Source organism: Puma concolor, chromosome C1 (genome assembly GCF_028749965.1).
Source record: "Puma concolor isolate L17-30 chromosome C1, mPumCon1.1.hap2, whole genome shotgun sequence".
NCBI classification, from domain to species: domain Eukaryota; kingdom Metazoa; phylum Chordata; class Mammalia; order Carnivora; family Felidae; genus Puma; species Puma concolor.
In genome coordinates, this window is record NC_141674.1 from 176,426,464 (window position 1) to 176,454,153 (window position 27,690).

The following is a 27,690-nucleotide window of genomic DNA, read 5'->3' on the forward strand; positions in this document are numbered from 1 at the left end:
GGGGGTGGGAGGTGAGATTCTGTAGGAATTCTAGGAAAGTCATTACTCATAATCACAAGCTGAATTTGTATTTTCTTCACATCAGCAATTGAAAAGTCTATTACAAATTGATCAGCCTGAAGAATGTTATGTATAGGCTATATATAATTCATTTACAGATACTCAAACTTATATTATAAATAACATGTTGTTGCCCTTCTTATTTCCTTGGGGACTAATCTCTAGAAAGATATTTTTGTATTATTCTTTAACTTCTTTGTTTTTAAATGTTATTTATTTTTGAGAGAGAGAGAAAGTGTGAGAGCAGGTGAAGGGCAGAGAGAGAGGGAGACACAGAATCCAACAGGTTCCAGGCTCTGAGCTGTCAGCACAGAGCCTGACACGGGGCTTTTCACCAACTGCGAGATCATGACCTGAGCCAAAGTCAGACACTTAACCAACTGAGCCACACAGGCACCCCTTGAATTATTTTTTAGATTGCCATTCCTATCAGTGATCTTGTGTGTATGTGTTTATGTATGTGTATGTAGGTGTATATATATACCTACATATTTATGTAGTATAAACAGATATTCTATAAACAGATATATATATATATATATATATATATATATGAAATGCAATACATCATATTAGAGGCCATATAAATAGTTTAAAATTTAGTGAAAATCCATGAAGGTTTTCATTAGGCCTTCTCTGGACCTTATGGTTTCATCAAGTGAATTGATACCTTTTCTGAAATTTCCAGGACCAGCATATTAACTTTGGTTTAGGTCGCTAAAAGCTAATTCAATCCCTAGGAATATTCTAAGAGCATAGTAAAATGATCCAAGTCATTATTAATTTACTTTATTCATCAAGAATAGGCTAAAAACCAAGAAAGAAATCTAAATTCTGAACAAAGGCAAATTAAGAGGATAAAAATCACAAAAGCAGTGCCCAGGACTCCAGTATTTTATTTACAAATAGCCTGTACAATAAGCCCATTCCCACCAGATTCCAGATTCCAGACAATATCCATGCTCACTCTCCCTGCTTACATTCTCTGAGCCTCTGAGGAGGATGTGGGTAATTGAAGGAATATATATCCTTAGTTTGAGGAGAAAATAGCCTTCCTCTAATACAAAGGACTTTGAAATAAATATATCTAGGTTGTTGTTTGAAAGATAAATTATAAATCAATACATAGCTTCTAGATGTTCAAAGTATCAAGATTGCAAGTATTAATATAACTAAGGGGAAAAATATCAATCACAAGATAATAATGGAATCCTTGATAAAGGGGAGTTATCAAAGCCTTGCAAAGTCCATCAACATTAATTAAATATCCTGTCTATGGCAGGTTTATCCCTATTATGGGAATAGATGCATTAGGATACTTGAACATAAAGGTATTACGCATTAACATCCTGTAATTCGTTGTTCTTGCTCTCAATCCAAACCTACCAAGCACTTGTCTGATAGGTAGTTTCCTTAGATCAGGCTGATTCAGCTTCATAGACATTGAGTCTGTTGACAGTCACATTTCTCATTTTAATTCAGTCCATGAGTCCTGGTTGATATAGTTCACCATATTAGGGTTGGATCTCCCTGAGTCGTTCAATTTCAGTACACTGGCAAAATAACTGTTCTGGACTTGCCTAATTAAGGTCAGGTAACGGATCAGGTAGATACCATTACTCAGCCTCCTGAGTAAATTTTTTCAATTCAAACCCGTGAACTCACTGTCCACCTGTCTTTAAAATGTCAAAAATGCCTACTTTGTCGGTTTGTAATGGGTATTAAATGAGATTATGTACAAAACAAGTTTGGCCACAAACATTTTACATATGGCTTATATACCTTTACTTCTCTTTCTGTACTTGAGAACTCATTTTCAACAGCTACTTTACTATTGTAGCACGCTGGTGCTATCACTTTCACAATTGGAACAAATTCAGAGCACTAAACTGAAGCTACATGGTATGCCAGTCTGTTGTAGTTCCAACAGAATATGGTTTTTATTACAAAAGTAAAATGCATGTTTAATCTCGACACATAAAAAGGGAAATTAAAATCACTCATATCCAGTAGTGCACTGATAAATATTTAACAACCGACTCTGGGGGGAAAAAATGTGTGTGTTGACACTCCTACATAAGTTTATATTAGGGATTTTGTTCTTTTGTCAGGAGCTGTTTTTCGTTGGAAAAATTTAAGATTTTTTGTGAACTTCTGATTTACAAAAATTTTATTATGAGAATGTGTTGTTAGTATGTTTCATTTTTATCTGAATGCATAAGCTCTGCTTTATTATTTTCTCTTGGCATTTCTCTTGGTTTTTTAATTTTGGAAAAATTATCTTCAAATATGTTTTTCATTGTTTTCCTATATCTATTCTTTCCTTCTGATATTCCTATTAAACACATTTTAGAGCTATTCAACCCACCCCCTCAGATGAACTATGAATTGTACTTCTCCACTTTTAGTATTTCTGCCATTTGAAGATATAGGCTTTTTTTTTACACTTTTGAAGGAGTTTGGGATGTATTCTCCATAGTAGTTGAAAAAACAGATATGACAGAGAGGCCTTGGTCTCTGACATTCTCAAAGACTACGATTCTAGGTGTTCCTTGATACCTAAATTCTCTGTTTTCCCTGGATCAGTTTTTAAACAGGCAATATCATTGTTTCCTGTACTCAATTTGTGTTCTTAGATTGCTCCTTTATTGTAATATCATTATTGCAATATTACTGATTCTACTATTGCACGTAGCACCCTATTATTATTTCTCAGTGCAATATTTTCTCAATCATATATCTGAGAATATCAATTAAATGGTTTTAAAGTGATACTCAAAACTATTTACTTCTAGGCCAACTATTTCATTTTTCATCTTATTTTTGTCATTCTTATTTTATTCTTATTTTATTATTATTATCATTCTTATTCTTATTTTTGTACGTCCTTGATTTAGTAGCACTAGGCTATTTGTTCATATTTATAAATGAGGAGTCACGTTGATTAACACAGGTATGGAAACCTCTGCAGATATATATCTAGATACATCTAGATAGATAGATAGATAGATAGATAGATAGGTATAGGTTTTGCTCATGCATGGCTTTGCTCTGCTGTCTCTGTGGATGTGATGACACATGCTCTTTGGTCAGCAAACTTTGTGTTAGATCGTATAGAAAACAAAAAGGCATGGGGCACCTGGGTGGATGAGTAGGTTAAGTGTTCTACTGTTAATGTCAGCTCAGGTCATGATCTCATGGTTTGTGGGTTTGAGCCCCTCATCAGGCTCTGTGCTGACAGCATGGAGCTTGCTTGGGATTCTCCCTCTTCCCTGTCTCTTTCCCCCTCCCACTCTCTGTCTCTCTCTCTCTCTCGCTCCCTGTCTCTCTCTCTCAAAAATACGTAAATAAACATTAAAAAGGAAAGAAAGAAAAGAAAAGAAGCAACTGCAAAAAAATATATAACTCTTTACTCTGAAAATGGAGCATTTAGTTTATTTCACTACAGCGTGGAGCCAGTTTTCCTCTTTCTTGTTGTGAGGATCTGGACTTGTGCAGGATCTGCTGTAGATATTCATATCTTCCATGTGGTAAAATTCTTCAGTCTTATGCCTGTTAATTTGGGGCATTTATTCTACCTTTGACAGGCATTTCCTACCTCCAGAGTACTTCTAGTTCTTTTAGAGATATAGTTTTACATTCCCCCATGTGCTCTATATGCATTTTTTTGGAGTAACAAACAAAGCATAGCTATATATTTTTTTCTCCAAGTGATTAACCAGTTACTTTCATACCATATATTAAATGGGTCACTTTTTTCACTAATATGAAATGCCACTTTTATCATTTGCTTTGCCAGATGCTACTATTGAGGGAAACTGAGTAAAGGACATAAGGGTCTCCTCATATTATTTCTTACAATTGCATATAAATCTACAATTATCTCAAAATAAAAGTTTAACTTAAAAAAATGTTCACCCGAATGTTAAGTATTTAACTGCATGTTTACATTTGGGGAAAATTTTACTTCTTAATTTTTGTATTGCTTTAATTTTATGTCTAATTATATATTAGCTATAGACTCAGTATAATTTTTTTTTTTTTTTTTTTTTTTTTTTTTTGCTTTTAGAAGAAAAGCAGTCATGGGGCGCCTGGGTGGCTCAGTCGGTTAAGCGTCCGATTTCAGCTCAGGTCATGATCTCATGGTCCGTGAGTTCGAGCCCTGCATCGGGTCTGTGCTGACAGCTCAGAGCCTGGAGCCTGCTTTGAATTCTGTGTCTCCCTCTCTCTCTGACCCTCCCCCGTTCATGCTCTGTCTCTGTCTCAAAAATAAATAAACAAAAATTTTTAATTAAAAAAAAAGAAAAGCAGACAACAATATGGAAAAATATATAGAGAACACATAAATTATCAAAAAGTTTTTGTGAATAAACTATAAATTTCAGATGGTAGTAGATAGGATAGTTTAATACAGGTGTTTAAAAAGATACAGATATAAGGCAAGTATTGTAAACATGCTATGTATTATATACCTTTCAATGCCTTCCAGATTGTGGAGTATAATTAAATACCAAACACAGAAACCAATGTTCTAAGATTGGTCAGAGTTTGGAAGTCTTTTGGAAGCTTTCAAATGTCTCAAAAGTGTTTTATTTGGAAAACTCTTTTTTTTTTTTTCTTGACTGGAAAAATAACTATCTTCTTTGGGGCGTGTGGGCAGCTGTCTAGTCTCAGAACTTCTGGAATCACTTCTTAGTGTCAGCATCCTTCGTGACTTTGAGCACATTGAAGCACACAGTCTTACTCAAAGGCTGGCACTCGCCCACTGTGACAGTGTTGCCGATCTGGTCATCCCTGAAACAGGGGGCAGGTGCACGGACATGTTTTTATAGTATTTTTCAAAGCAGTCGTACTTTCAGATGTAGTGGAGGTAAGCTCAACGGATAATAGAGGTCCTCCACCACACCACAAAGTATCCACCCTCAGATGGAGACATTACCAGTAAAAGGGCATTTCTTGTCAGTGTAGTTCCCCTCAATGGCCTTCTTGGGCATCTTGAAGCCCAGACGAATATTTTTGTAGTATTGTGGGAACTTCTCCTTGCCAGTTTCTCCAAGCAAGACTGTCTTCTTATTTCAAAGATGGTTGTCTGTTTTAGGTAGACACGCTCAGTCTAAATGTTTGCCATCTTCCCAGTGGCCGGCGAAGAGGCAGAAAAAACCACCATAAAGAGTTTCCTTTTTTAAGAATCACTATATTATTTATTCATTGTATGTCTTTAATTTAAAGAATTAACTTTGGTAAACTTTTACATTTTGTCAGTGTCAATACACTTCAAGAAGAAATCTTTATATCCCTTGCTGTGGGCTACTGTGATTTTGGAATTAGTATCTGGAAACCTATTTTCACTTTTTTTAAAGGTGTTAAAAATAAATCTTCTAGTCAGAAAAAAAAAGCCTCATGGTTAAATGAATTAAACTGTCCTCTGTACCTAGCAGGCACCATAAATAATCCATTAAGAGTTTGGGGAACTTCATTTCCACATACCTTATATTATCTACCACATAGCAGATTTACTACATCACCCTGGGTCCTAAAAGACATGAAAGCTTCAAGGTCTGAGTCAATACAAATAGATACAGCAAAAGTTAGTTAGTTCAGGCATGTATTAACTAGGAGTTAACAATTGTTCTTCATCACATTCAATATGCTAATTTTTTGAGATGAAAAATATGTTTTCTGTTTGGAAAACTCAGAACTCATTTAAACTTAGTTTAAAATGTAAGAAGTCCATAGATAAAAATATTACTCAAAATAACAAGAGCAGAGAAAAACAAAACAAAAACAAACCAAACCTTGTAGCAAAATAAAATGCCTACTGAAATCTTTTCTTCATGATTACATGAAAATCATATAAGAAAGCTGAAGTACAGTAAGTATTATTTATTATTTAAAAAAAAATGATTCATCGAGGGTGTTACCAGTCTTTACTTTTAGAACAACAGTGCAATAACATTCTGAAGAGCAGGTAAAGATAAATTTTGAAAAGCCAAAACCAAAGTTCATCTAAGGAAAATGTAAGGAAATTCATAAACAGAAATGTTTTCAGCATTCCAAATACCCGTGTCCTTTAGTACCCTGGAACGTTGTATTGTTTCGTAAGTACTTTTAAAATTTCCCTGACCTACATGTACCTTCCTTTTAATAGCCTTATGAGGTGATTAGTCATTATCACACCCATTTTTTAATTTAATTTTGATATTGTTCTTTTTTTTTAATTGAGGTATAATTGACATAACATTGTATTAGTCTCAGGTGTACAATGTAATGATTCAATTTTGTATACAATGCAAATTGACCGCTACAATAAGTCCAGCTAACATCCGTCACCATGTATTTTTATAAATTTTTCTCTCACGATGAGAACTTAAAAGATCTCTCCTAGCTACTTGCAAATATTCAGTACGGTATTATTAACTAAAGTCACCAAGCTGTACATTACATCCCCATGATTTATTCATTTCATAACTGGAAATTTGTGCCTTTGACGCCTTTACCCTTGTTGCCCACTCCCACCCCTACCTCAGGCAACCACCAATCTTTTTCTCTTCTCTGTATCTGTGAGCTCAGTTTTGTTTTATTGTTTGTTTGTTTAAGACTCCACATTTAAGTGAGATCTTGTGGTATTTATCTTCTTCTGTCTGCCTTATTTCACTTAGCACAATGCCTTCTGGGTTCATCCACATTGTCACAAATGGCAAGATTTCATTCTTTTTTATGGATGAGTAATATCTGTGTGCGTGCACATGCCACATTCCACATCTTTATCCATTCATCCATTGATGCACATTTAGATTGTTTCCATGGTTTTGGCTATTGTAAATAATGCTGCAATGAACATGTAATCTGTCTTGCTGAGTTAGTGTTTTTGTTTTCTTTGGTAAATTTTATTTTCTTGGGGAATTGCTGGATAATATATGATAGCTCTATTTTTAATATTTTTGAGGAACCTCCATACTGGTTTCCACAGTGGATGCATCAGCTTACATTTTTACCACCAGTGCTCAAGAATTCTCTCTTCTTCACATCCTCACCAACACTTGTTGATTTTGCCTTTTTGACAGTAGCCATTCTGTCAGATGTGAGGTGATATTTCATTGTGGTTTTGACGTGCATTTCCCTGATGATTAGTGATGTTGAATATCTTTTCATGTACTTGTTGGCCATCTGGATGTCTTGTTTGGAAAAAATATCTGTTCAGATTCTATGCTCATTTTTTAAATCAGATTGTTTGGGTTTTGGCTATTGAGTTGTATGAATTATTTATATATTTTGGATATTAACCTCTTGTCAGATATATGATTTGAAAGTATTTTCTCCCACTTAATAAGTTCCTTTTCATTTAGTTGATGGTTTCCTTTTGTGTGCGGAAGGTTTTCAGTTTAATGTAGTCCCACTTGCTTATTTTTGCTTTTATTGACTTTATGTTTGGTATCAACACACCCATCTTAAATGAGAGAAAACTAAGAAGTTTGTCACTGAAAGACTGAGCCTGGAACCCAAATATTTTTATTCTAAACCTAATATCCCTTACAGCTCAAGGTGCTCTCAAAATTTTAGATACAGATAAAACAGTATGAGACAGCCTCAGGAACATTGAGGAAGCTTCAATTTCCTCAATATGTATTATGTGTTCCTCACAAAATGTTTTATCTGGCTCTTCTGAATAAACCCCAGAAGCATCCTCATTTATGAAACCTTTACTTGATAATAGGTGGCACATAAGTTTGTAAAACATAAAATATCATTAAAATGTTTTGAAATAATAGTTACTTCCTGGTTGATTTACTTCATGAATTTTTCTTTTGGGTATTAAGTACCATGTTGCTAAACGTCACGATCTTACTACTTAACCCCAAATTAAATCACACACAATTAAATTGACCCAGATCTTCAAAACATCGGGCACACCCAGATTCAGAAATGATATGCATTCATCAAATTTTAGAATTTCTTTAAAATATTGATTTCATACAAAGATAACAATCTTATCTAAGTAAAGAGCAATAAATGGAGTTTTGTGTATTAGTGATTCTGAGATAGGACTTTCAGTTACATTCACACATAGCACATATGTATTAAAATAAGCGTAGGTCATACAAGGTGTGAGATTGTACTCCTAACAATGATATTTGCTCGATTCCATGTAATTTAATAGGCATTGAAAAGATATGTATCAGTTCTTGCTTTAAGAATGCTTATTTAAAAAAAAATTGATGTAATACTAGCCTGTTGAGACTTTTTGTTTGTTTTTATATTCCCCTAGGACCCAAAATTGTATTTCATTTGCAAGAGAGACAGGGATAGTAGCATTTGTTGCTTACCTAAGTGCCCAACCACTTTATAAATTTTCTGCATTTTTTATTATATTTAAACATTCCAGTGATACCTGTCCCTTTTCCTTAAGAATGTTTCTTAACATATTATGGATCAATTTACCGAAAGAGTCAAGAGTCTATCTACTGGGAAAGCATTTCATTCTTTAGGTAGCTACAAAACATCACCACATTAACTAAACCCATGGGTGGCCTCAAATCCTGAACAAAATTGCCACAGTGCTGTTTCTAAAAAGAGATAGATAGATCACCTGTCAGTATATGAGCAATGAGTATTGATGTGTATTATTCACTTTAATTGTTTGCCATCTAAGTGCCAGTTTCCACAGGTGGAGAGTTGGTGGGTAGGTACACAGGTACACAGGAAGGCTTGTGAAATGACAGCTGGCTGCTGCCGACTGCTCTGTGCCAGTTAACAGTTTTTCTGGAATTGATTGGAACGAATACATGGTGAATTTATCTTCTTAAGAAAATATGACATTCTGTTCTAGATAGATTTTAAAAACAGGTGCTATCAGAAATATTTCCCAGGTGGAAAATATTTTGCCTAAAGGATAAAAAAATCTAAAAAGAAATGTTAATTTTTGATGCACTAAAATGACTTCTGTTAGTCACAAATAGTTATTTTTTATCCTGAATAATCCATATTAAATAAAAATTAAACAAGCAGTACCTCATGTGGGAAGCATCCAAAAATGATACCCACTCATTTTATGACTTCTTTGAATGTACTCTTTTTTAAAAGAGGAGGCGGGGGTGCCTGGGTGGCTCAGTCAATTGAGCGTGTGGCTATTGGTTTCAGCTCAGGTCCTCATCTCACCACAGTTTGTGGGTCTGAGCCCAGCATCAGGCTCTGCACTGACAGTGTGGAGCCTGCTTGAGATTCTCTCTCCTCCTCTCTCTCTGCCCCTCCCCCACTCACACGCTTGTTCGCGCTCTCTATTTTCTCTCTGTCAAGATAAATAAATAAAGTTAAAAATAAATAAATAAATAAATAAATAAATAAATAAATAAATAAATAGGGGGGCCAACACTGTTGTCCTTTTGGACAACAAAATTGAAAAATTGAAAGAGAAACTGAAATTTTTACAACCTAGACCTGGACAAGAGTAAAGGAATATTTAAAAAGAAGAAGAGAAACTCTCATGTTTATTTCTTTATTCAATCAACTAAATGTTTGCTGAGCACTACTAGAGTACTACTAGATATTAGACATGGCTTAAATACCAATATAAGCAAAATGATACGTCAAAACCCAACCCACAAGAATGTCACAATAAATGAACAAACAGCTCTAATACAATATGAACACATAAAGAATGTGCTCAGGAAGAAAAAAGAATGATCAGTTAACTCTGTTAGTGTGGGTGTTGATGAATGTTTTACATTAGAAATGACACAGAGCTGAGTCCTTTAGGACATTTGCCAGGATAAACAAGGAAGGAAGAGAATTGTGGGCAATGGTCATTGCATTTATAACATCGTGAAATAGAGCAAATGTCACTGAGAGAACTATTAGAAAAACTTAATTTCAGAATTGTGCATATGATGCACTGAGTCTGGCATCCTCATCCTCTCTGATATTAAGGGCCATCTTTTCAAACAGGTTTATAGCAGCAGGGATGAAAAGGATACTCTCTGGGTGAGATTTCCTATAAAAGAGTTGATGGTCCACTATAAGGGTCCAAACAATACTTCTGAGAGGCCTGCCCACTCAGTTGATATTAGACATCCATATCCATGCACTAAAATCCGGTATTAATTTCTTACAACTCTCAGGTTGCCCTTGACATACATTTCCTCTTTTGTATGCCAAACACATCCTTGTATACATACACCCAAATACACAGAATGAGGAAAAGAGAGATCCATATCTAGAACACTGCTTTCTTTAAAATGTCATCAGATCTGAGATGCTTTGGTGTGAAATCTTTTTCCATGGGACACCTAAATGGGTTTTCATAGGTCAAGCCCACAGAAACATCCAAATCAAAAGAAGTTTAGACTATCATTCTAATGAAGTTAGTTTCCTTCTTCTCACTTTACATTACTAATCACTCAAGATGTCAGGTCTCATTAACACATGGAATAACCAGTTTCACCTCTTTGTATCATCAGTATTTATTAACCCTTCATGTGTGAAAAAGATACTTGTAGTTGAATATGTTTAGGCAACACTGGGTTAAACACCATTAAATAGGTTCCCTTATCACAGAAATCACAGGACTTTTACTATGCTAATATGTTAGTACAGATTACAAATCTTTATGAGGGGTGATGGTGGTTCCCCCTTTGGCAGAGAAAGTGAGTGGGCTAACGTTCCTTAGAAACAGACACTGCGAATGAGTTCACTGTTGACCTCTTAGCTTTCTTCCCATTAGCACATCCATTGACCACATAAATTAGCGCCAAATCTCATTGTGATTAATCATCTCCACACTGTACCTATTTGTCTTCAACTATGGATGGTAATAGTATATAAAATGGAAAACATTTGGTAAGTTGTTTTCAAGTATACTGAATAACAGTAGAACAAAATTCATGTTCTGAGATTTTATAATAAATGGGTCCCTCCTAGTAAATGATCTCTGTCCTTACACTGTTAAAGTCACATTAGTTCAGCTGAATGAAATTCCCTGAGGCAAAAAACAATAAGTGGCCATTTTCTCATTCAATCTCATGAAGCCGACCTTCAATAAATATGATACCTGAGATTGATAGCTATTGCTGATAAAGGTAAAAAGTAGTGGTGACTTATTTTTTCCGAGGGGGCATGCGTGTAAAATATTTTTGATTCATTAAAAATATACAGTTGAATAGAATAAAATGTTAGTATATATAATTCCTAGGAAAATATGCTTTACAGAAAAATTGGCAGATATTCACTTTGTGCTCTAAAACTTATATTCTTCATAGATTAAAATTGTATCTAATTAAGAATTAAATTCTCATGAAATTCAAGTGCTTATTTATTCCATAAATTTATAACCTTATTCTTTATTTATTTTTTTAATGGTTATTTATTTTTGAGAGAGAGGCAGAGAGAGTGTGTGCGGGGGATGTGCAGAGAGAGAGGTGGACAGAGGATCCAAAGCCGGCTTTGCCCTGACAGCAGAGAGCCCAATGTGGGTGTCGAACTCACAAACCATGATATCATGGCCTGAGCCGAAGTCAGATGCTCAACCAACTGAGCCACCTAGGCGCCCCAGAACAACTTTATAACCATGGCATTGTATATGTGTCATATCAATTTATCTCTAAATAAGTAATTTATATGTGTTTTACCTTTGTCTGAAGTTTCTTAACCTCCTATGAAACTGCTTTGTCTTGACCAATATTCATATCTTACATCATTTTCTCTGGAAATTCATGCAGAATAATTAATATCATTCTATTCTGCAATCTTCTTTGTGTATCAGCTAATAATAAACAAGAGAATTGGCATTTGGAAAAAAAGGAGCAGCATTGAATGAGGTCCCCTTTTGTGTATCTCTTCACCTGGACACAAACACCAGTCGTTGACAACTGGGGTGGCTAAAATTCAGAGAGGGAATCCACAGTGCTTCTAGCAGGAAAAAACAGAGGACAGAGTTTTTAGGGTGACCACAGAAGTTGGAAAGAAAAGGAAGAAATGAGAGAAACAGAGAAAGTCCCATGTTGTGGATATAAACTCTGCCCAAATCTCTGGCTGACCCCCTAAACTATGCATGTGTGGGCCAGTCTACCAGGATCCCAGCCAAGCCAAAAAAGCTGAACAGATTTCAGTGCTATTCATCAAAAGGAAGCAGGGTTGGGGATAGGGTTCAGCCAAGTTAACTGCTTGTTAGAAACAAAAGCAAGCAAATTAAAAAAAATCAATATCTTCTGAGAAATAGAATCTATTGTTTGTATCACATCCAATACCTAAGGGTTCAGGATACAATTGAAAATTATTGAACTTGCAAAGAAACAGGAAAATGTGGCCAATACTCAAGAGAAAAGGCAATGAAAAGATATCAGTCCTTAAGGGTTTCAGATGTAATAACAGGCAGAAATTTTAAAGCCATTAGTGTATGCTCAGGAAATATACTTGTTGTGAAGGAATAAATAACAATCTCAGCAGAGAGTTGAAAGCTATAAAAAAAGAACAAAATGGAAATTCTATAATTAAAAATTACAATTACTGAAATATAAAAATTAATCAGAGGGCTTATAAGTAGATCAGAGATGACAAACTATGAGTCGCTAAGTCTGACAATAGAGCAATAATATCGATTCAATCTAAAGAACAGAGAGAAAAAAATAGAAAACAATTACAAACATATCAGGGACATGTGTAAGAATATCAAGAGTTCTATCTGCATGTCCCAGGAGAGAAAAGAAAGAAACTGGAACAGAAAAAGTTATGGCCAAAATATTTCCAAATTTATTTTTTAAATTACAAATTGAAGAAGCTTAGCAAACCAAAGAATGGTATAACTGAGAGCCTTTCCAGTTCCATAGGTAAGGAGCTTGGAAGTCACCACTTCCTCCTAACAATAAGTAATAAGTTGGAAAGACTGAAAATCAACAATCCTTCTTGGATCTTTAAGCAAGGAAAGGACACAGTCCTTCCACTGCCCTAAGATTAGAAAGAAAGACAGGCAAATATAGGGAGTCATAGCTTACCAAAACAGACACTCATGACCTGAAACTACCCAAGAAATAGTGCCAGGGTAGGAAAATCTGAACTCTGATGAATTGCTAGAGGCCCAATGTTGACCACTCTGATAACTAAAAACGTCAAGAGGACCCAGTCAAAGGGAGGACCCTACAGTCCTATGAGACTCACCCTCAAGAGCTCAACCAATTCCCATAGTAAATATCAGAGAATAATCCTCTCTTGCTTTCAGCTGGGACAGAGAAGAATTATTCTGAAATACATCAGAACATTCTTGTTCTTAAGAATGCTTGCCCTCAAGGGAAACTGGTTAACTAGAGCTAACTTTTGGTGTATTATCAGAGCTTAATTGACCCAGGGAAAGAAAATGTGTTAATAAAAAGTGGCATGCGGGGCGCCTGGGTGGCGCAGTCGGTTAAGCGGCCGACTTCAGCCAGGTCACGATCTCGCGGTCCGTGAGTTCGAGCCCCGCGTCAGGCTCTGGGCTGATGGCTCGGAGCCTGGAGCCTGTTTCCGATTCTGTGTCTCCCTCTCTCGCTGCCCCTCCCCCGTTCATGCTCTGTCTCTCTCTGTCCCAAAAATAAATAATTAAACGTTGAAAAAAAAAAAATTAAAAAAAGTGGCATGCTCTTCTGTCATTAAAGTTAGTTAGGAGGTTAATAAAAATTCACATGGAAAAATGATTTAAAAAATAAGTTGAAAAAGCAAGTTAAAATATGATTTCATTCTTATGAAAAAAGTACCAAATGAGTGTATATGTGAAATGTTTAGAAAATTATACAGTGCTTTCAATTGATTATCTCTAAACAGTAAGATTATGAGCTCATTTTGCTTTTATTTTTTTTAAGATTTTATTTTTAAGTAATCTCTACACCCGATATGGGCTTGAACACAACCCCAAGATCAAGAGTCTCACACTCTACTAACTGAGCTAGCCAGGTGCCCTTCTTTTTGCGTTTAAAAAAAAAAAAACATTTTTTTATTTCCTATTTTTATTTTTATTTTTTTCGAAAACATAGTGAGTTTTTATTTTGCTTTGTTTTTTTAAATATGAAATTTGTTGGGGCGCCTGGGTGGCGCAGTCGGTTAAGCGTCCGACTTCAGCCAGGTCACGATCTCGTGGTCCGTGAGTTCGAGCCCGGCGTCGGGCTCTGGGCTGATGGGTCAGAGCCTGGAGCCTGTTTCCGATTCTGTGTCTCCCTCTCTCTCTGCCCCTCCCCCGTTCATGCTCTGTCTCTCTCTGTCCCAAAAATAAATAAACGTTGAAAAAAAAATAAAAAAAAAATATGAAATTTGTTGTCAAATTGGTTTCCATAGAACACCCAACAGGTGCCCTCCTCAATACCCATTACTCACCCTCTCCTCCCTCCCACCCGCCATCAACCCTCAGTTTGTTCTCAGTCTTCAAGAGTCTCTTATGTTTTGGCTCCCTCCCTCTCTAACCTTTTTTTTTTCCCTTTCCCTCCCCCATGATCTTCTGTTAAGTTTCTCGGGATCCACACAAGAGTGAAAACATATGGTATCTGTCTTTCTCTGTATGACTTGATGCATAGGGGCACTTGTACCCCAATGTTTATAGCAGCACTCTCAACAATAGCCAAATTACGGAAAGAGCCTAAATATCCATCAACTGATGAATGGATAAAGAAATTGTGGTTTATATACACAATGGAATACTACATGGCAATGAGAAAGAATGAAATTGGCCTCTTGTAGTAACATGGATGGAACTGGAGAGTGTTATGCTAAATGAAATAAGTCATACAGAGAAAGACAGATACCATATGTTTTCACTTTTATTTCCTATTTTTAATGAATAGTTATCAATGTGCTTATTTTATAAGAGAAATAAATGAAATAAAATCATTGTCCTTAAATCTTTTTTTAAAAAACAAGCTCATGTCCACAGAACCAGTTGTAAGACTGAGAAGATTTATTAGAGGTTACAGAATAATCTTGGGAAAAACTCCTAAAAAAATCACTTCAAACAATTAACATCTGATGGGCCCTGGCCCACATAATTAAAAGTATTTTTCCAATAATTAAGCTTAATTCCACCTAGGCTTTTAGATTATCCATTTGGAATCATGTATAATTGGGAATTGATTATATATATTATATGTCTCATATTACACATAAAATGACATATGACACATGATAAATGTATACTATGAATTATAAATTGCTTATATATACATCATAACGTATGAATGTACATACATATTTGTGTATATTTACCAAAAATCTCAATAAACAATGACATTTACATCTGCTTATGAAAATAAAACTGTAGGTCAGAAATTAGATTATTTCCTTATTTATAATTTCCTAACACTTCTGCCAGTCTTATGTAGAAGTAAGTAAACTTACTCTTGGTTCATTGATTTCCCTCGAAGTGAAACAACTACTATTGTTTCATGGCTCATAAGAGCAAGGTAACTCATGGGAAATTCCATGTAATCAGCTAGTAAGTAGCACTTACTCTGAATTAGATCCTAGGGAATTAATTAGTGACCAATCAAGTAAGTTTTACTGTACTCAAATTGCCAAGATTGATTTGTTCTGCTTTAGCACATGAGGTAAACATTAATACCTTCACAGACAGAGCTCTAGTGCCAGCAGTTCATTATTAGGTATTATGTAGAATCATCACCAGCCCTCAAAAACAGTAAGCAATGGCCTCCTGAGAATGCTAACAGGATTCCCATAGTGTCTGCAAGACAGACTTGAGGGTTGCTCATTTGCATTCTGGTATCTCTATGAAAACAAAAACAACAGTGTACAAAAGAGTCTCCTTTCTCCATTAGCAGGTTTAATATATAGTTATGAACAGTGTTGGTAGAATAAGAACTTCAAAGGGGCTTCTATTAAGGGCTCTGAAAGAAATTAGGAAAAATGTCATTTGAAACTGGAGGAAAGGTGCTTTGTTTTATAGTCACAGACAACCTGGCTGAATCGTGGCTTACAGTTGTGTAGAAAGCAGAACTTATAAGTGATGAACCTGGATAAAAACAGAATGACCCTACAACCCACAATTGCACTACTGGGTACATATCCAAGGGATACAGGTGTGCTATTTTGAAAGGCACATGCACCTCAATGTTTATAGCAGCACTATCGACACTAACCAAAGTATGGAAAGAGCCAAAATGTCCATCGACAGATACATAGATAGATAGATAGATAGATAGATAGATAGATAGATAGATATAGATATAGATACACACACACAATGGAGTATTACTTGGCAATCAAAAAGAATGAATCTGTCATTTGTAACTACATGAATGGAACTAGAGGGTATTATGCTAAGCAAAATAAGTCAGAGAAAGACAAATATCATATGACTTCACTCGTGAGGAATTTAAGATGCAAAACAGATGGACATAAGGGAAGGGAAGCAAAAAGAATATAAAAACAGGGAGGGAACAAAACATAAGAGACTCTTAAATACAGAGAACAAACTGAGGGTTGCTGGAGGGGCTGTGGGTGAGAGGATAGGCTAAATGGGTAGGGGGCATTAAGGAAGACATTTGTTGGGATGAGCACTGGGTGTTATACATAGGGAATGAATCACTGAAATCTGCTCCTTAAATCACTATTGCACTATAATGCTAACAAACTTGGATGTAAATTAGGAAGAAAGAAAGAACGAAAGAACAAAAGGAAGGAAGAAAGGAAGGAAGGAAGGAAAGAAAGAAGGAAGGAAGGAAGGAAGGAAGGAAGGAAGGAAGGAAGGAAGGAAAGGAAGGAAGGAAGAAAAAATAAGTGATGAACCTGGATATTTAGCTGAGGAGAATCTCAAGGAATGTGTTGCAGGTATGGCCTGGATTCTTCTTGTTGCAATAGTAAAATATAAGAAGAACAAGATAAATTGAGAATGAAATGTTAAGCAAAAGGGAACCAGCTTTTGATAATTTGAAAAATTCTCAGCCCATCCAAATTATGGAAGACACTAATATTAAATTCTCTGCTAGGAAAGTGTGCTCTGGATAGAAGGCCAAGTGTGTGGCTGAACAAGCATTTATTGAAGAAATTAGATGTGTGACTCATTCATCCACTCAGCCATCTCAAAGAAGCTAGGAATAATGATGGGATAAGCCAAGAGGGATCTATGGAGAGTAGACATGGGATAATTTAAGAACGACCTTGGGGCGCCTGGGTGGCGCAGTCGGTTAAGCGTCCGACTTCAGCCAGGTCACGATCTCCCGGTCCGTGAGTTCGAGCCCCGCGTCGGGCTCTGGGCTGATGGCTCAGAGCCTGGAGCCTGTTTCCGATTCTGTGTCTCCCTCTCTCTCTGACCCTCTCCCATTCATGCTCTGTCTCTCTCTGTCCCAAAAATAAATAAACGTTGAAAAAAAAAAATTAAAAAAAAAAAAAAAAAAAAAGAACGACCTGTGAAAGACCTTTTTTTCTAATGCTATGAATCCCCATGACATATACAGAAGGCCCACAAGGTTTTAAAAACCGTTGTATCAGTAGAAATACTTCCAGCTTATACTGAAAGGGAAAGGAACAGGACAAAATGAAAGGAGACAATGTTGCCAGACTTCCAAAATTCTATAGTAGGAAACAGTCTGATATTGCTACTCAGATACAAACATGTACTATCCTTTAAGAAAAATGGAGAATGACAGGGGCACCTGGGTGACTCAGTCGATTGAGCATTCGACTTCGGCATAGGTCACGATCTCACAGCTTGTGAGTTCAAGCCCCACATTGGGGTCTGCTGATAGCTCAGAGCCTGGAGCCTGCTTTGGATTCTGTGTCTCCCTCTCTCTCTTCCCCTCCCCTGCTTGCACTTTCTCTCTCTCTCTCTCTCTCTCTCAAAAATAAATAAACATTAAAAATTTTCAAAAAGAAAAATGAAGAATGACATAGAGGAAAGAGCCATAGGCATAGATGCCCACAGAGGCATGAGCATGAACGCCTATAGAGCTACGATTCCAAAGCAAAGGACAGAAGCACGTGTGTAGATGCAGAAGTTGGAGGCACAGATACATAAGAAGTAGAGACCTACTGAAGGCTTATGGAGCAAGTTCAGCGGACAGAGACTATGGAGATGTCTGAGTGTAAAGGCCTATGGAGCTGCAGTAGATCTAGACAACAGAGGTGTGGGTCCAGAGGACAGAACCATAGGACATTATTCCCAGGCCTTGAAATCTAATAGAATTTGGCTGCTGGGATTTGGATTTGCTTGGGACCAGTGTCTTCTTTATTCCTTCTGTTTTCCTCATTTTGGAATAGGGTGTTTTTAACTGTTATCACATCCCTAACCCATCATTGTATCTTAGAAGTAGATAGCTTGTTTTCTAGTTTCACAGGTCCACAGATGGAGAGGAATTTTGCTCCAGGATGAATCATATTCAGTATATCACTCGTACCTGATCTTGATGATTTAGATGATGACATTTAGGACTTTTGAACTGATGCTCTTTAAATGACATTTTGGACTTAGATCTAATGCTGTACTGTGTTGAAATTTTGGGGAATTTTGTGATAGAATTAATGTATTTTGTGGGGAGGAAGGTGTAAATTTGGGCAGGCTAGAGAGTGGACTATAGTAGGCTGAGTGGTGGCCCCAAAAGATATTTTCACACCCTTATCCCAAGACCCTATGAATGTTACTTCATTTGGAAAAGGGATCTTTGCAGATGTAATTAAATTAGGATCTTTTTTTAATGTTTATTTATTTATTTAGAGAGACAACATGAGCATGTGTGGGGGAGGGGCGGCGAGAGAGGGAGAGAGAGAATCTGGAGCAGGCTCCATGCTGCCAGCACAGAGCCAGACATGGGGCTCAATATCACAAACTGTGAGATCATGATCTAAGCTGAAATCAAGAGTCAGATGCTTAACTAACTGAGCCACCCAGGCACACCTAAATTAGGGATATTGATGTAAAAAGATCATGTAGATTATCTGAGTGAGCCTTAAATCCAATGACAAATATCCACGTAATTGATGCACAGGAGACAAAACATTGTGACCACTGAAACTGAGATTGGAGAGATGTAGCCACAAGTCCAGGAGCACCTGTAGCCACCAGAAGGAAGAAGCAATGAATGGATTCCCCTCTTAGAGCATCTGAAGTTAGCGTAGCTTTGTTGACATCTTGATTTTGACTCCAGATTGATAGAAAAAATTTCTGTTACTTTAAGCCACCAAGTTTGTGGTGATTTATTGCAGCAGCCCTAGGAAACGAATACAATACTGTAGTCCTTAACTGGGAACTAGGGGAAAGGAAGTCTCATTTCTTGGGTCACACACTCCTTGAGTGGAGCTTCTGTCATGCTGAGTGCAGGAGTTGATGGGGGTGCGGATCATACTGATGTCTGTAGTGGACACGAGTGCCACATACTCTTACTGTTCTTACTGGGTTTTGCAGATTCTCTTGAATAAATGTTTCTTTTTTGTTGTTGTTGTATGTCCTTAGGACAATTTCCAGATACTTTAAATGGTTGGTGCTTTTTTAAAATTTTTTTTGTAATTTTCACCAATTATGGTTGTTTTGCTGAGGAAGAGCTGCTCTGCAGAGCTCCTCACACTGTCGTTCCAGAAGTGGGTCTCCCCAAGCTTATTTATTTTTCCCTAACTCCAACTAAAACAACACAAGTAAGTGAAATAAGTTCAGTTAAAATAATCATATACTTTGTCAGTAAATGGTCTTATTTACTCGCATATTTTTGAAAAAAATTAAATGCCATGCTAGTCTGTTTAGTTGGAAATATGTAATTTTCTTTTACAGGCTCATCTGGCAAGAACATTAAAATGCAATTTGCTTAAAATGAAGTAATCTTCAGCAGTCTTATCAAGTATTTTTTTATCCCCAATAGTGTATTCAAATAGTGTGATCTTGCTGTCACAGTCTTCCAAGCTAAAGCCCTCATGTTCTTTAAGTATAGGCAAAAAAAAAATTTTTTTTCAGAAAGAAAATAATCTTAGTTCTGCCTTTTTGTAGTTTTTATAAGCTTAGAATCTGAGTAATATTTCATCAGGGCTAAAATATGTCAGGCTTTAAAATTTTTATTATCCCAAACAAAAAGATTTTTAAAAATCTGCATTGCCATTGGCTTGGTTTTATCTAAATAATGCACATATTATTTCAATCAGCCACCTAGAATTCTTGCATTTTAGAAACTCTTAGGAATGTTAATATTTTATTGTCTTGTTTCCAAGTCCTGCACAGAGTACTATAGAAATGATTGATATACCAGATAACTCTGCTAAGAGACATGCTATTTATCTAGTTTCTCAAAAATCAGATCTCTGCTCTCAAATCAACTGAGATCCTGAAAAAATCACAAGCATAAAATATATATTACTTACAAGAATGTTAGATATATTCTCTATTCTCTCTATATTTACTAATGTCAATGACAAGAAACAAACATCTAATGAATGTCTTTACATTTTTGGAAATATGCATTCAAAGAAATTATATCGTGCAATATCTCTTTTTCATTGGTCTAACACCTTTATCGTCATGTGATAGTAAATTTTTGTACATTCCCAGAAAGTAGATAGTTTATGAGCCTTCTTAATCACACTCCTTAATATTTAGTTACATCATAGAGCTGTTAAGATTTATTAATAGATGAAAATCATTTTGATTTTGGAGAGTGTCACAACAGTCTGATCCTTATTAATTTAAATGGAAAAATGTTAGATACCATACATGAAAATTGAACTCTTTCCAAGACCAGGTGCATTTAAAAAAATGTAAATACTTATGTGCAGGTAAAGGCTATGTTATTCTAACCCATTAAAATTATATTTTTATAAAATTATGATTTACTAATAAAAGTAAATTAGAATAATTAGCAGGTATATATCTGTTCAATACAAGACTTAACGTATAAAGTTTGAGCATTCTTATATTTTGGTGGTTTGCATACTTTGATGGTGGTTCGATACTTCTTGTGTAATAAATTCTAACAGTATTCTATATGGTAAACATAGGAGAGAAATAAGTAAATGAGTAGTCATGTCATGCTATTCATTTTGATATTTCTTTTAGAAAATTGAGTTATTTTGTTTTTTGAAAGAAAACAACAAAAATAATATGTTAACACTGAATCAAAAATTTGAGATATAATTCATTCTGGCCTCTTAGAGTCCAATTTTGAATTAAATCTTCAGTTGAATGATGAAGGGCTTTGAGCTCATGACCAATAACTGAGAATTTTATAGAAATGTCAATATATAAAAAATCCAAGTTTATGCATAAAGTGTATCATACACAATCAGTGTTCTATGTTTTCACCCATATATATGTGTGTGTATTTTCTCTCCCTATTAATAAATAACCAAGTTCAAGAATATTTTTTCCTTCACTAATCAAAAATTCTCAAATATATGCTGCTTAAAAGCTTGTATTGTAATCAAACATTAATAAACTAATAGTAAAAAATATATCTGGAGATTAACAAAAATTTGGTCAAAATTTCAGTTAGTATTACAGTTATTAATACAAAAGTGAAGGTTTCATTTATGGAAAGAAAAGATAGTTATTAGGCATGTAATGCATAATATCAGATGTAAACTATTAGAAAATGCTATTGTACTATATCCTTATTTACAGAGATTTCATTTTATTAAACTCAACTGAAGGCTTAGCTAATTGTTCACTTCTAGCATATGCTTTTAGATTTGTTTTGGAATTAATTCCAATATACCCTCTGATCAATATAAATGGATCTGAAATAATATTTTGATAATGTTTAGTCAGAGTACCAGCATAGTCACAAGAGCAGAATGGATGTTAAATAGAGGTAATTGGCATAATATCAACTATGAATTCTCTATACATGTAGAGTTGGTTCTGACAAAATTTGTCTCTGAACAATAGAAGTTAGTAAGAGATATAAAAGTCATATTACTTAGGGGCAACTTTGATATCCAAGAGTGAGATGATAATTAATTCAACTTCTCGATCATTCCTGAGTAGCAATGTCCCATGAGTAAGTAGTAGATACAAAATATACATGGTGAACTTCCAAATCCACACTATCTAGTAGGATGGTACATCTCTGGAGAACCATGAAAGGGGTTATTGAAATCCCCGATCATTCAGCAACTACTGCAGTTTACTAAATGTGAAGATATTGTAGAGATTCATAATGCCGCCACATCTCTCATTTAAGTGTATGTCACTGAAGGGTTCTCAGACTAGGCACATTGTGTTCCTGTCAAAAATCAATGTCTAGATTAAAGCAAAGCAAACAATGGCCAGAAAAAATTAAAGTATTTTCTATTTTACGTGTCCCTTTCTTCTCAGTCGCAATACTTCTATGGATCCATAGATGGAAATGTATGAAATCCATACCTCCACTAGTTATCTAAAAGAAAAAAAAAAAAACAACACAGCATTATTTTACTGGTATAAGTTACTGTATCCATCTGTATACACACCACTGTGTAACCAACTGTTTTCGTATGGTCATGCACTAGACCATAAGCTCTTGGAAGTTAGAGATGCTCTTAGTATCCAGTGCAGTGGGTCATGTACACATGGTAGGTTCTCAGTAAATTATCTACTGGAAGAAATATCCACTGTGCTGGGGGTGGAGGGGTGCACACGGTTCATCACTGAAAACTAAAATTTAGATATAGGGCTCAGTAAAGTGGGACAGACTTCTTGACTACATTTCACACTGCAAAGTAACCATTCTAAGAAATACCAGTGACAGTGTCTGTGCCTGCTGATCAATACAAACTGTCCTTGTAGTCAAATTTGAATTGCCTGCAGAGACAGAAAAAGTAGTGTATCATTCCATTACATAGTATTACCAGGCTATTGTATTTTTGGTTTTAGTAGCATTCAACAAAAGGGAAAATTACATCTGATCATTACGTTTGAAATTGGTGTAAACTGTTGTAAACAGTTGTAAAACCAACTAACCAATATCACTTTTGCCTTTCCTTTTTTTAAACATTTAACTGTTACTTAATAAAGACATGACATTAAAGTCATGTTTATATTATTGGCATGCAAATAATTATAAGGATATTCCTTGCTTACCTAATTTGAATATGTATTTTAAAGTTTTCATAAGCAACAAATTTCTACACTATCTCAGAGTATAAGGGTTCCTTTTCAATGAAATGTAATTGTGTTGCAACTTATTTAGGAATAATATTCTAAAGACAGAATACATTCCAATAATGCTTATTGCAAAAGTTATTTTGGGGAGTTGGGGGTATACTCACACAATGTCTTTCTAACTTAATTTTGTGTGCACAATTGTGTATAGTAATGTGTATGCACATGAAAATTCGAGAATCACCAAACTACTAGAGCAAGAGAAAAAACAAAGTGAAAGTCTCTATGCAGGTACCAGAACCTCCAGATTGTCCTACCTTTAAGATAACTATTTAATCCTAATGGATAGTAGAAAGAGGGTACTAACTTGACTTTAACATCCAACCTCTATATCATGCAGATGCCAGAGCTTAAATAGCTCTCATGTTTCTAGAGTAAGTATGGAATGGGTACTGAATTCTAAGAGTTTGAGCTTTCTCAAAGGCTTTACTCTGTTAAGATGTCTTAATAATTATTCCTCTTTAATCTTTGTAAATGTTAGTGCATTTTTAGAGCCACCCACTCAGATGTTCCTTGAACACACACAGCTTTTTCCATCTCATGGACTTGCCATTTCCTCCTCCTCCTGAAATCTACATGGTTCAGTAGATGGTAGAACCATCTACATGGTTCCTCCTCCTCCATTAATCTACATGGTTCAGTTTTTCTTCTTTAGCTCAAACATTACCATCAAAAGACCTCCCAATACCAGTCTATGTATAATAGCCCTCCCCTAGCACTACCTATTTATGTTCTTCATCTTATTTTCTCATAGCACTTGTTACTATCTGATGTTTACTTTTTTTTGTTTATAGTTTACATTGCATACTATAATTTAAGCTCCATGTGTTCATGGATTGTCTGTTTGTTTGCTGCACATTTCCAGACAATAGTAGGTGCCCTGGTCATAGTAAGTTTTCCATAAATAATTGCAGAATGAAAGAATAAATGAATGAATTAAAAATTGAATGTGAGTAAATGAGTGGTATAGTCTGCATGCATTAGCAACTCTACTCGCATGCATTCTCATGTGTGTGTGCACACATATGATCTTTGCTGCATACTTCATTTGACAGCCTGAATACGTTTGACTCACACCCTCAAATTTTTGTGTATCAGTCTTTTTAGTGTCAAAAAACCATTACATTCCACTATATAAAGAACGAAAGAATATGGGCCACCTGGGTGGCTCAGTTGGTTAAGCATCCGACTCTTGATTTCAGCTCAGGTCATGATCTCATGGTTCATGAGATTAGCCCTGTGTCGAGCTCTGTGCTGACAGCACGGAGCCTGCTTGGGATTCTCACTCCCTCTCTGCTCTTTCTCTCTCTCAAAATAAATAAATAAACAAAAAAAGAACAAAAGAATAAACGAAATCAGTGAATCTAAAAACTGTGTCTTTGAAAAGATAAAACTGATAAATTCTACCTTGGCCAATTTAAAAAAAAAGTTAAGAAAGTACAAATTACAGTATCAAATAAAGGGAGGTCATGACTTCCAAGTACACAGACATTAAAAACATGGAAAAGAAGTACTACAAGTAACTCTATGACTACAAATTTAGTAACTTAGATGAAAGGGGCCAAATCTTTAGAAGATACAAGCCATCAAATATAAATAAGTTCAACTAAAGATCATAACATTTTATTAAATCTGTATGTAATATGGACCTTCTAAGTTTCACAAATGATCATTAAAGACTCACTCTGCAAGGGTGTGATGAATAAATCTTGGTACAAATTGGATCCAACCTTCAAGTATGTTATATTTTCAAGCATAAAACTGACAGAAATAGGAAGCAAAAATTATTTCCTAATGCTTAAAACAATTTCTCATACAGACCTATGTAAGTGACTAAAATTTCACCCTTAGAGAGATAACACATTAACCATTTCCAGTCAATAATACTACAGTATAGATTTTGTTATCTAATTGTGGAAGAGGAATGAGACAGAGGATATAAATTTTAGTAAAGATGAATTAGGTAAAATAAAGACAAAAGCAAAAATATGTATAGTAATTCTTCAAGTAAATTCTTTCAATGGACATTATTGCCTTCAGTCCTCCATACTTAGGTCCTATAAACATGTCACTTTGGTATTTCCTCACACTTTTCAAATGTACTTTTCCCTTTAGCTCACTGAATGATTTACAGCCCTTTAAAGAAGCATGGCCTATCACACTGCCATGTGTTTGCACATGATGTCCTGAAATGATGTTTCCCTACTTGACCAAGTAAATGGACTCCATTCAAGTATCTCCTGAAGCTTTCCAGGTTAATTTCTTCTTCTAAACATAGCAACCTGTGATTGCTTCTAGTATACTATTTATCGTGTAGAATACAAATTAATTGGATTGAGAAAACTTTGTGATTAAGGACTATATTGTGTTTTGTTTTGTTTTCATCTTAAGACCTGATCACTAAACCCAGGATCTGAATAAAGGAGTTCAAAAATGTTTGTTGAAGAAAGAGTGAATGGTTTGAGAGGGCATGAGCTTTAGAAACATAAATGTAGATATTTTCTATTCCAGTGGAAAATGGTTTGTAATAGAAAAGACAGGTAGGTCTGTCATCAGAGCATGCTGACAACTAGTAAGACTAGTTTATGCTAATATGGAAAGGCATACAGCTTCATGGATAGCACAGCCCTAACCTTGAGGTTAACATTGATTAGAAATGGAAAATGTACACAAGAGTAAAATAAGTGAGAAGAAAGGGTAAATTTCCCAGAACTAAAGCCATGAATTCTTTCAGGAGGGCAAAGTAGATGATTTATAGGTCAGGGGAAATTTGAAGAGCTGAAACAGAGACTTAATTCTTCATCTGGAGACTGGCAAAGGCAGGATATAACAGTTTAGAGGAATCCACAAGGTAGAAATTCATCAATTCCAGAGCCAAAAAAATAATGAATGAGGGGATAGAAATGGTTGGGAAGGGATAAAGAATAATATCACAATGAAATCTAAGAAGCACATTCTGAAGAAGACTGAGGATCCCATAAATCTTGGCCTTTTATGACGAACCTTTTTTAGACTGAAGAATGATCAGTTTTACTCATCAGTCAAATCAGTTATTGATTGTGCTAAATTGATTGACAACATGAAAATAACTAGAGCATTCTTAAATATCATTTAGGAAAGGAGTGTAGAAAGAATCCTAAGCGAATTCACAATCGAGGAAAGTCCAGAAATATCAATGGTTGTCATTAGTTTCCTATATCTGATAATAATTTATATGTGTTTCAGAGAAATTAAAAATTAGAGTATTTTAGAAAATACTCCTCTTTCTATAGAACATCCAGAAGGAGTGAAATAACTACATGCAAGCCAAATACTTATTATGCTGGAGAAAAGAAGGGATGAAAAAAAAGAAAAAGGCCAACCTGGGACTGACTTGGCTCTAGGGACTAAAACAACAGAAATGTGTCCTGAATAATGAATGACTAACTGAAAGAATGAAAAATGAACATGCATTAAATGTGATTTAGTCACCAGACTTCACATTAGACATTTTCACAATGTTACTCTTCTCAAAAATTGTATGGATTAAGAGTTATCATCTCCATTTTGTGGATAACATCATTCAAGCTCAGAGAATCATCTAGTCAGGATCACCTACTTACAAAAATTATCTAGTCAGGAAGTGGTACATCTGTGTCTGAAAGCCAGATCTTCTGATTAGAAGTGTCATTTTCTTCCCTGCATTCCATTCTACCTCTTCTCTTCTGTTGTGCTCTACTTGAAGGGCAAATGGGTATTTGAAATCTCTGAAATCTTAGACGGCTAAGAGAAAAGTAACAAAGAAAATTTCACCTGCATCTTAATTTAGTTAGGAGCAAAATCTCAATCAAAAATTTCATCAGGGGGTGCCTGGGTGGCTCAGTCAGTTGGGCTTCCAACTCTTAATTTCCACTCAGGTTACAATCCCAGGGTCATGGGATCAAGCTCCATGTTGGGACAGCAGCACAGAGCTTGCTTGGGATTCTCTTTCTCCCTCTCTCTCTCTCTGCACGCCCCTGTTCATGCTCTCTCACTCTCTCTCTTTCAAAATAAATAAACTTAAAAAAAATCAGAACTTTTCTTGGAATTATTTCACTTCTGTATTTTTTAGAATAACTTGGTGATTGTTTCTCATTTGAAACCATTAATATTCAATTGTCAAATGATGACATCATTAACATTTGATGAAGCATTTAATTCCGTTTCCTTTCAAGTAATTGTTCTGAATACAGCTTTTCAAGAAACTCAATATAAATGCTTAAGAGAAATTAAATGAATTGTATAATATTGAAATATAACTTTTATTTCTAATTTGTTAATTTGGGTACTCAGAAACCGATTAAATATTTACAATGTTAAAATATAGTCATTTTGCATGTGAAGGGACATTCAGCAATGCTCTCTTACAGCTTTTTCTCTTTAGTACTTGGAAATAGACCTAGAAGCGAGTATATCACAGATAATCATAAAATAGATGACACAAATGAGTAAATCAAAAGCCACACACAGAATATAGATTACTAGCCTTAGGACATTAACTGCAAAAAATATCGTTATCTTAAACCAAAACA

The 27,690-nt window shown here is 35.3% G+C and overlaps 1 protein-coding gene and 1 pseudogene across 1 annotated transcript in view; one reads left to right on the top strand and one right to left on the bottom strand.

Annotated features, from left to right (window-relative positions):
- Positions 1-27,690, top strand: part of GULP1 (GULP PTB domain containing engulfment adaptor 1) — a 773,858-nt gene that overhangs the window by 298,181 nt on the left and 447,987 nt on the right. The window lies entirely within an intron of this gene.
- Positions 4,731-5,188, bottom strand: LOC112872279 (small ribosomal subunit protein uS17 pseudogene; annotated as a pseudogene).